Here is a 6,691-nt window from a genome sequence, read left to right as displayed (position 1 = left end):
TGCCTCGGAAACCCAAGGAGGGGTCGCTATGAGTCGGGGCCGACTCGACAGCACACAACAACAACAACAGTGATACAAGATTGATGCATAAAATTCAGCGGTACCCGATCATTCTGTCTAGGGACACAATAGAAGACCCCAGATAGAATTGGAGAAAAACGTAAAACAAAATCCAAATTCTTAAAAAAGGTTAGACTTACTAGACTGATAGAAACCCTTGAGACTATTGGCCTAAGATACCCTTTTGACTTGGAACTGAAGCCACTGCTGGAGGTCTTCTTTTAACCAAGTAATAGATTGGCTTATGACATGAACAATATCACCCATAAAGAATGTGCGCCTTTAAATGACCAACTATACAAGACCAGATGGCCAACTTTTAACTAAAAGCAAAGACGATTAGGGAAGTGAGATCAATGGAAACAGAACAAACAAAAGAAATAATGAATGCTGACGTTGTGAAAATTGTTACCAACGTAGCAGAACAATTTGTATAAAAATTTTTTAATGGGAACCTAATTTTTGTGTAAACTTCCACCTAAAACAACATTTTTTAAAAATGTTAATCAGTTGTAGTTCTATACACTAGCAATGAAACATAATTCAGCCTTCATCAAAATTTAAAACTTGTGCATCAGATGACATTATCAAAAAAAAAAAAAAAAGTAAAAAGACAATCCACAGAATGAGAGTAAATATTTGCAAATTATATGTATGATAAGGGTTTTGTATCCAGAATATATAAAGAACTTTTACAATCCAACAATTAAAAAAAAATGGAGAGAGGACTTGAATAAGAGATACAAAAGGCTAACAAGCACATGAGATGCTCAACACCATTAGTCATTGGTGAAATGCAATCAAAACCACGAGATAACCACTTCATACCCAGCAGGATAAATATAACAAAAAATATGGACAACAACAGGTACTTTTGAGAATGTGAAGAAATTGGAAAGCTTGTACATTGCTGGTGGAAAGGTAAAATGGTGCAGGTACCATGGAAAACCATTTCACAGATCCTCAAAAACTAAAACATGACCTAGCAATTTCATTCCCAGGTATATACCCAAAATGATTAAATATAAGTATTCAAACAAATACACAAATATTCACAGCAGCACTATTCACAATAGTCAGAAGTGGAAACAACCCAAAACTTCACCAATGGATGAATGGTTAAAATACAATGTATCTATGCAAGGGGATATTGTTGTTGTTTGGTGCTGTGAGTTAGCTGCAGCTCATAGTAAAACAGAACAAAACACTGCCTGGTCCTGTGCCATCCTCACAATCCTCACTATGCTTATGGCCACTGTTGCAGCCACTGTGTCAATCCATCTCATTGAGAGTCTTCCCCTTTCTTCACTGACCCTCTGCTTTACCAAGAATGATATCCTTCAGCGACTGGTCCCTTCTGACAACATGACCAAAGCATATGAGATGAAACAGGACCATTCTTGCCTTTAAGGAGCATTCCAGCTGTACTTCATTCAAGACGGACCTGTTCATTCTTCTGGCAGTCCATGGTATATTCAGTATACTTTGCCAACACAATTCAAATGATTTGATTCTTCAATGGAATATTATTCGGCCATAAGAAGAATGAAGTACTGATACACACCATATCATGGATAAAACTCAAAAAAATTATGCTACATGAAGGAAGCCAGACAGAAAGGCTGCAATATTGTATCATTGTTTCTATGAAAGATACAGAATAATTAAATCTATAGAGAATGTTGGCAATTATTGGAGGTTGGAGGGAAACGGAACTGCAAGAGGACTGGACACAAGGCCTCCTCTGAAGATAATGAAAACATTTTGGAATTACACTCACAATTATTGACATACTTAGGTTCTAAAAACCAGGTTGCTACATGAAAATCAGTGTTATGGGAAAATAGGGATGACACATCAGATCACAAAATGGAGGATAACTATATCACTGCATAAGTGCCAAATTACATCATTACCAAATCATTGTCCCATCAAGTTGACACATAATTGTAACCATCACAGCCAGTGTTACTCTTGCTTGCACCTCAGGGTTTGTTACTGTCAGATATATGTCATTAATACACAAAATAATCAGATAATAGATTTTTTACTATTGTCATAAATGCAAAATTTTGGATAACAGGATAGTTGATAAGTGAGGAGTAGGTGTAGATGATGGCATAGTGCCTAAGGCCTTTATTTGACTACTAACCAGAAGGTTGGCAGTTCAAACCCACCAGCCACTCCACCGAAGGAAGACTGGACAGTCTACTTCCATAAAGATTTACTGCCTCAGAAACCCAAAGGGGGTCGCTATGAGTTGGAATTGACTCAATGGCAGTGAGTTTGTTTTGGTTTTCTGAGGTGTAACTAGATGTGATAGTTGTACAAGATTGTAAATGTACTAAATGCCACTGAATGGTATGCTTAAAAATGGTTAATTGAACTTCACCTCAATTAAAAATATATTAGTCACAAAAGATAGTAATAGCAAACCATATATAATATTTTTTAATACCAAGGCATTCAAACACTTTATATCTATTAACTCTTAATTCTCATAAATTACCTACACAGAGTTGACCCTTGAACAACATGAGTTTAAATTTATAACCAGGTTCACTGGTATGCAGAATTTTTTGAAGATGTGGCTCTAGGAGAAATTCAAGAAGTTAATGGACATCATATCAGAGGAATTAACAGAAGATGGTTTGATGGAGATGACTGCTTACAAACTAGTGTCTGACGATGAGGAAGAAGATGTAGAAGAAGCAGGGCCAGAAAACAAATTGACATTAAACAATCTGGCAGAAGGTTCCCATTATCCAAGGCTGCTTTTCACTTCTTTTCCAACATGGATCCTTCTACAATACAGACACTGAAACTAAAGGAAATGGTGGAAGAAGGAGTGGTACTGTATAGAAATAATTTTAGAGAAGTGAAAAAACAAAAATGTCAGACAGAAATTACAATGTATTTTCATAAAATTACACCGAGTGTGCCTGTCTCTCCTGCCTCCCCTTCCACCTCCTCCACCTCTTCCACCTCTGCTACTCCTGAGACAGCATGACCAAGACCTCTCTTCCTCTTCCTCAAAGCTTCCTTCCTGAAAGCTGATGAGGATGAAGACCTTTATGGTGATCCACTTCCATTTAATGAATAATAAATAATCATCATGCCATAGTTAATAACATTATCTGTTGTGTAGGTGTGTGCTTTCATGTGAAAATCTAGTAACTGTACAGCAAAAATTGTGTTAATTAACTGTTTATGTTTATAGGTAAGTCTTCCAGTCAATAGTAGGCTATAAGTAGGTAAATTCTGGGGGATTCAGAGATCAACTGTACTATTATTATCTCTACTTTACAGATGAGAAAACTGAGGGACAGGGAGGCTAAATAACTTGCCCAAAGTTAGTTTGGAATTTAAATCCACATAATTAGATTCTGAGGATCTCTGGGGGTGCAGTGGTTACTTGCTTGGTAAACTGATGGTTCAGATCTATTAGCTGCTTCACAGGGGAAAAATATGGCAGTGTGTTTTTGTGAAGATTTACAGTTTTGGAAAGCCTATGGGGCGGTTTTACTCTTGTCTTGTAAGGTTGCTATGAGTGGGAATCAACTAGACAAAACCAGGTTTGGTTTTTTTTTTCTTCATTTTTTTTATTCTGATGCTAGTGTTTCACCTCCTGTTATGCCAGAAATAAGACAAGTTGAAAATGTAAGAGCAAGAGACTATAATGTTTGAAAAACAACTGAAAGAAATCAGATGACATGTTGCACTGGGCAAATCTGCTACAAAAGACCTCCTTAAAAATCAAAGATGTCATTTGAAGACTAAAGTGCGCCTGACCCAAGCCATGGCATTTTCAACAGGCTTATATGTATGCAAAAGCTGGACAATGAATAAGGAAGACCGAACAAGAGTTGATCCCTTTGAATTGTGGTGTTGGTGAAGGATAATGAAAATATCATGGACTGCCACAAGAATGAAAGAATCTGTCTTGGAAAGAAGTACAGCCAGAATACTCCTTCAAAGATAGAATGGTCAGACTTAGTCTCAGGTACTTTGGCCATGTTGTCAGAAGGGATCAGTCCCTGGAGAAGGATACCATGCTTGGTAAAGTAGATGGTCAGCGAAAAAGGGGAAGACCTTCAACGAGATGAATTGACAGTGGCTGCAGTAATGGGCACAAGCATAGCAAGGATTTTAAGAGTGGTGCAGGACCAGGTATTGTTTTGTTCTGTAGCACTTGGGGTCTCTATGAGTCAGAGCTGACTCAATGGCACCTAACAACAACAACAACAACAAATATATGGATATATACACATATCCCTCTTTAGAGGCATTCTGTACAAGATCAAATGCTATAAAAAGTCCAATGCCCACCATATTTAGATGGCCCAACAGCCCTTTTGTAATGCATTCTTCCTTGCTGCAGCAAGCGTTCAATAAATCTATCATTTCTTGTCAAAAAAAAAGGTAAAAAGAAAAAGAACCCAAAGTAGGACTTCCAGAAATAAAAAATAGACTGAAATTTAAACTCAAAGGATAGGCAAAACAGTCCACTAGACACAGCTAGGAGTTGCTGGGTGGTGCAAATGGTTAAGGTGCTTGGCTACTAACAGAAAGGCTGGAATCTCTAGTTCCGCCAGAGGCTCCTTGGAAGAAAGGCCTGGAAATCTACTTCTGAAAACCCAGCCATTGAAAGCCCTGCGGAGCACAGTTCTTCCTTGTCATGCATAGGGTGGCTAGGAGTTGAAGTCAACTCCACAGCAACTGGAATGGAGATACAGCTGAAAAAAGAAATAGAGAACTGGAATACATGAAGAAATTAATTTGGATGTAACACAAACAGATGAAAAATGGGAAACAGTTTAAGACACACAGAGGGAGCATACATTATAATTATGTCTCTTTCTTTATCATAGATAGTGCAAGGTCCTACCACCTGTCTTTACTTTATAACATCTGTACTTGATTACTGAATTCTTTAAAATTTCATGAATATGGTAGGCTTCTGAATCTTTATGGAATTATTTTCCACCACATGGCACACTTGTATCTTGCTTGAGTATCTACTATATTTACCATTTGCTACTCATAGGTCACATTCACATACTGATTTTCACATAGTAGCCCGGTAGAAGTAGTGGTAGCACACTATGAGTGGAGAGGGAGGAAGCAGCCTGGATCATATATCAGCTTTGGCCTGCCTCTTTCTTGCTCCATGGCTGTAACCTATACCTTCTGTGAATGGAGTGACTGCACTGGCTTGCTCAGGGCTCAGCAGTCATAGGGTGTACTCACAGTGAAAATCATATGATAAGGAGAAATTGAGTGTTACCTTTCTGTATGACCTTGAAAGACTATGGATAGAAATGTCTAATGCATTTGGGGGTAGTGCCTAAGGCATTTGACTGCTAACCAGAAGGATGGTGGTTCAAACCCACCAGCCACTTCTTGGAAGGAAGGTTGGGAAATCTACTTCCATGGTGATACCGCCTTGGAAACCCAAGGAAAGGGGTTGCTATGAGTCAGATACAACTCGATGGCACTGAGTTGTTGTTTTGTTTTGTTTTTTAATAAAATTTTGTTTTGTTTTTTAATTTGGGTGTGATTTGGGTGAAAGTTTACAGAGCAAATTCATTTTCCATTCAACAGTTCATACACATTTTGTTTCATGACATTGATTACAATCCCCGTAATGTAACAGCTCTCTTCCCACTTCCTGTGGTTACCTTTTCCCTGTGTCCTTCATTCCTATGTATTCCTGACCTCTAAGCTATCTCCCTGTGCAAATGCTGCCCTTCTGATCTCCCATGATTGATTTTTCTAAGGAGGGTACTTACCTAGTACAAATGATTACCTTGTAGGCCTATTTATTGTTTGGCTGGCAGACATAGGTGTGAGTTTAATTACAGGCCCAAAGGGTAACTAGGGGCCATGGTCTTGGGGGTTTCACCAGTCCCCATCAGACCAGTAAGTCTGGCCTTTTTTTTTTTTTTCCCCCTAGTATTGGCCTCAGGTAAATACTTTAATCCATCAGAGCAGAAGCATGCCCATCAGATTAAGACTTCTCATCCTTGACCAAGAATTCTATTCAAGCCAAATTCTTTCCATTTGGTCCATACCTTAAGTTCATCAACAACTTGAATTTGACAATGAACTAAGTCATGTATGGCAGCTAAAAAGCAAGTATGATCTTTTTATGCTTTTGAGTTTTATACCACAATTTTCTCCCACTCTACCCAGGATCTCCTATTTTGATCTCTTTCCAACTGGTTGACAGTGGTAGCCAGGCACCATCTAGTTCTCTTGGTCTGAGAGTCATAAGGGTGAGGTTTCCATGATCCACTAGTCTCTTGGACTAATTATTTCCATGCTTCTTTGATTGCCTTCATTCTTCTTTGCTCCAGATGAGGAGAGACCAATTGCTACATCTCACAAGCTTTTAAGACCCAAGTTGCTACTCATCAGAGTAGGATGTAAGACAATGTTTTTGTGTAGTATGCTGTGCCAATTGAGCTTCATGTCCCTGACAACCATGGTCCTGAGCCTGTGGGCCCAGCAACTCACTCCCTTAAGGTTTTGGGCTATGGCTAAGAAGTTACAACTTTGCCCACTGTTAGGTCTATTGTATCATTCTAATGGCAGATAAAAATATGTGTATAGAAATATCATCTGGAAA

The 6,691-nt window shown here is 38.5% G+C and overlaps 1 non-coding gene across 1 annotated transcript; it reads right to left on the bottom strand.

Moving 5' to 3' along the window:
• Positions 1–6,019: 6,019 nt before the first annotated feature.
• LOC122151360 lies at positions 6,020–6,093 on the bottom strand. Its single transcript, XR_006164120.1, has one exon. It is a non-coding gene; the product is annotated as a small nucleolar RNA SNORD93 (small nucleolar RNA).
• Between the last annotated feature and the right edge of the window lie 598 nt (positions 6,094–6,691).

Source organism: Orycteropus afer, unplaced genomic scaffold (assembly GCF_000298275.1).
Source record: "Orycteropus afer afer isolate SDZICR_OR568_19922 unplaced genomic scaffold, OryAfe1.0 scaffold00403, whole genome shotgun sequence".
Taxonomy (NCBI): Eukaryota; Metazoa; Chordata; class Mammalia; order Tubulidentata; family Orycteropodidae; genus Orycteropus; species Orycteropus afer.
The sequence above is the reverse complement of the archived record's forward strand: the minus strand, read 5'-3'. Positions and strand labels throughout refer to the sequence as shown.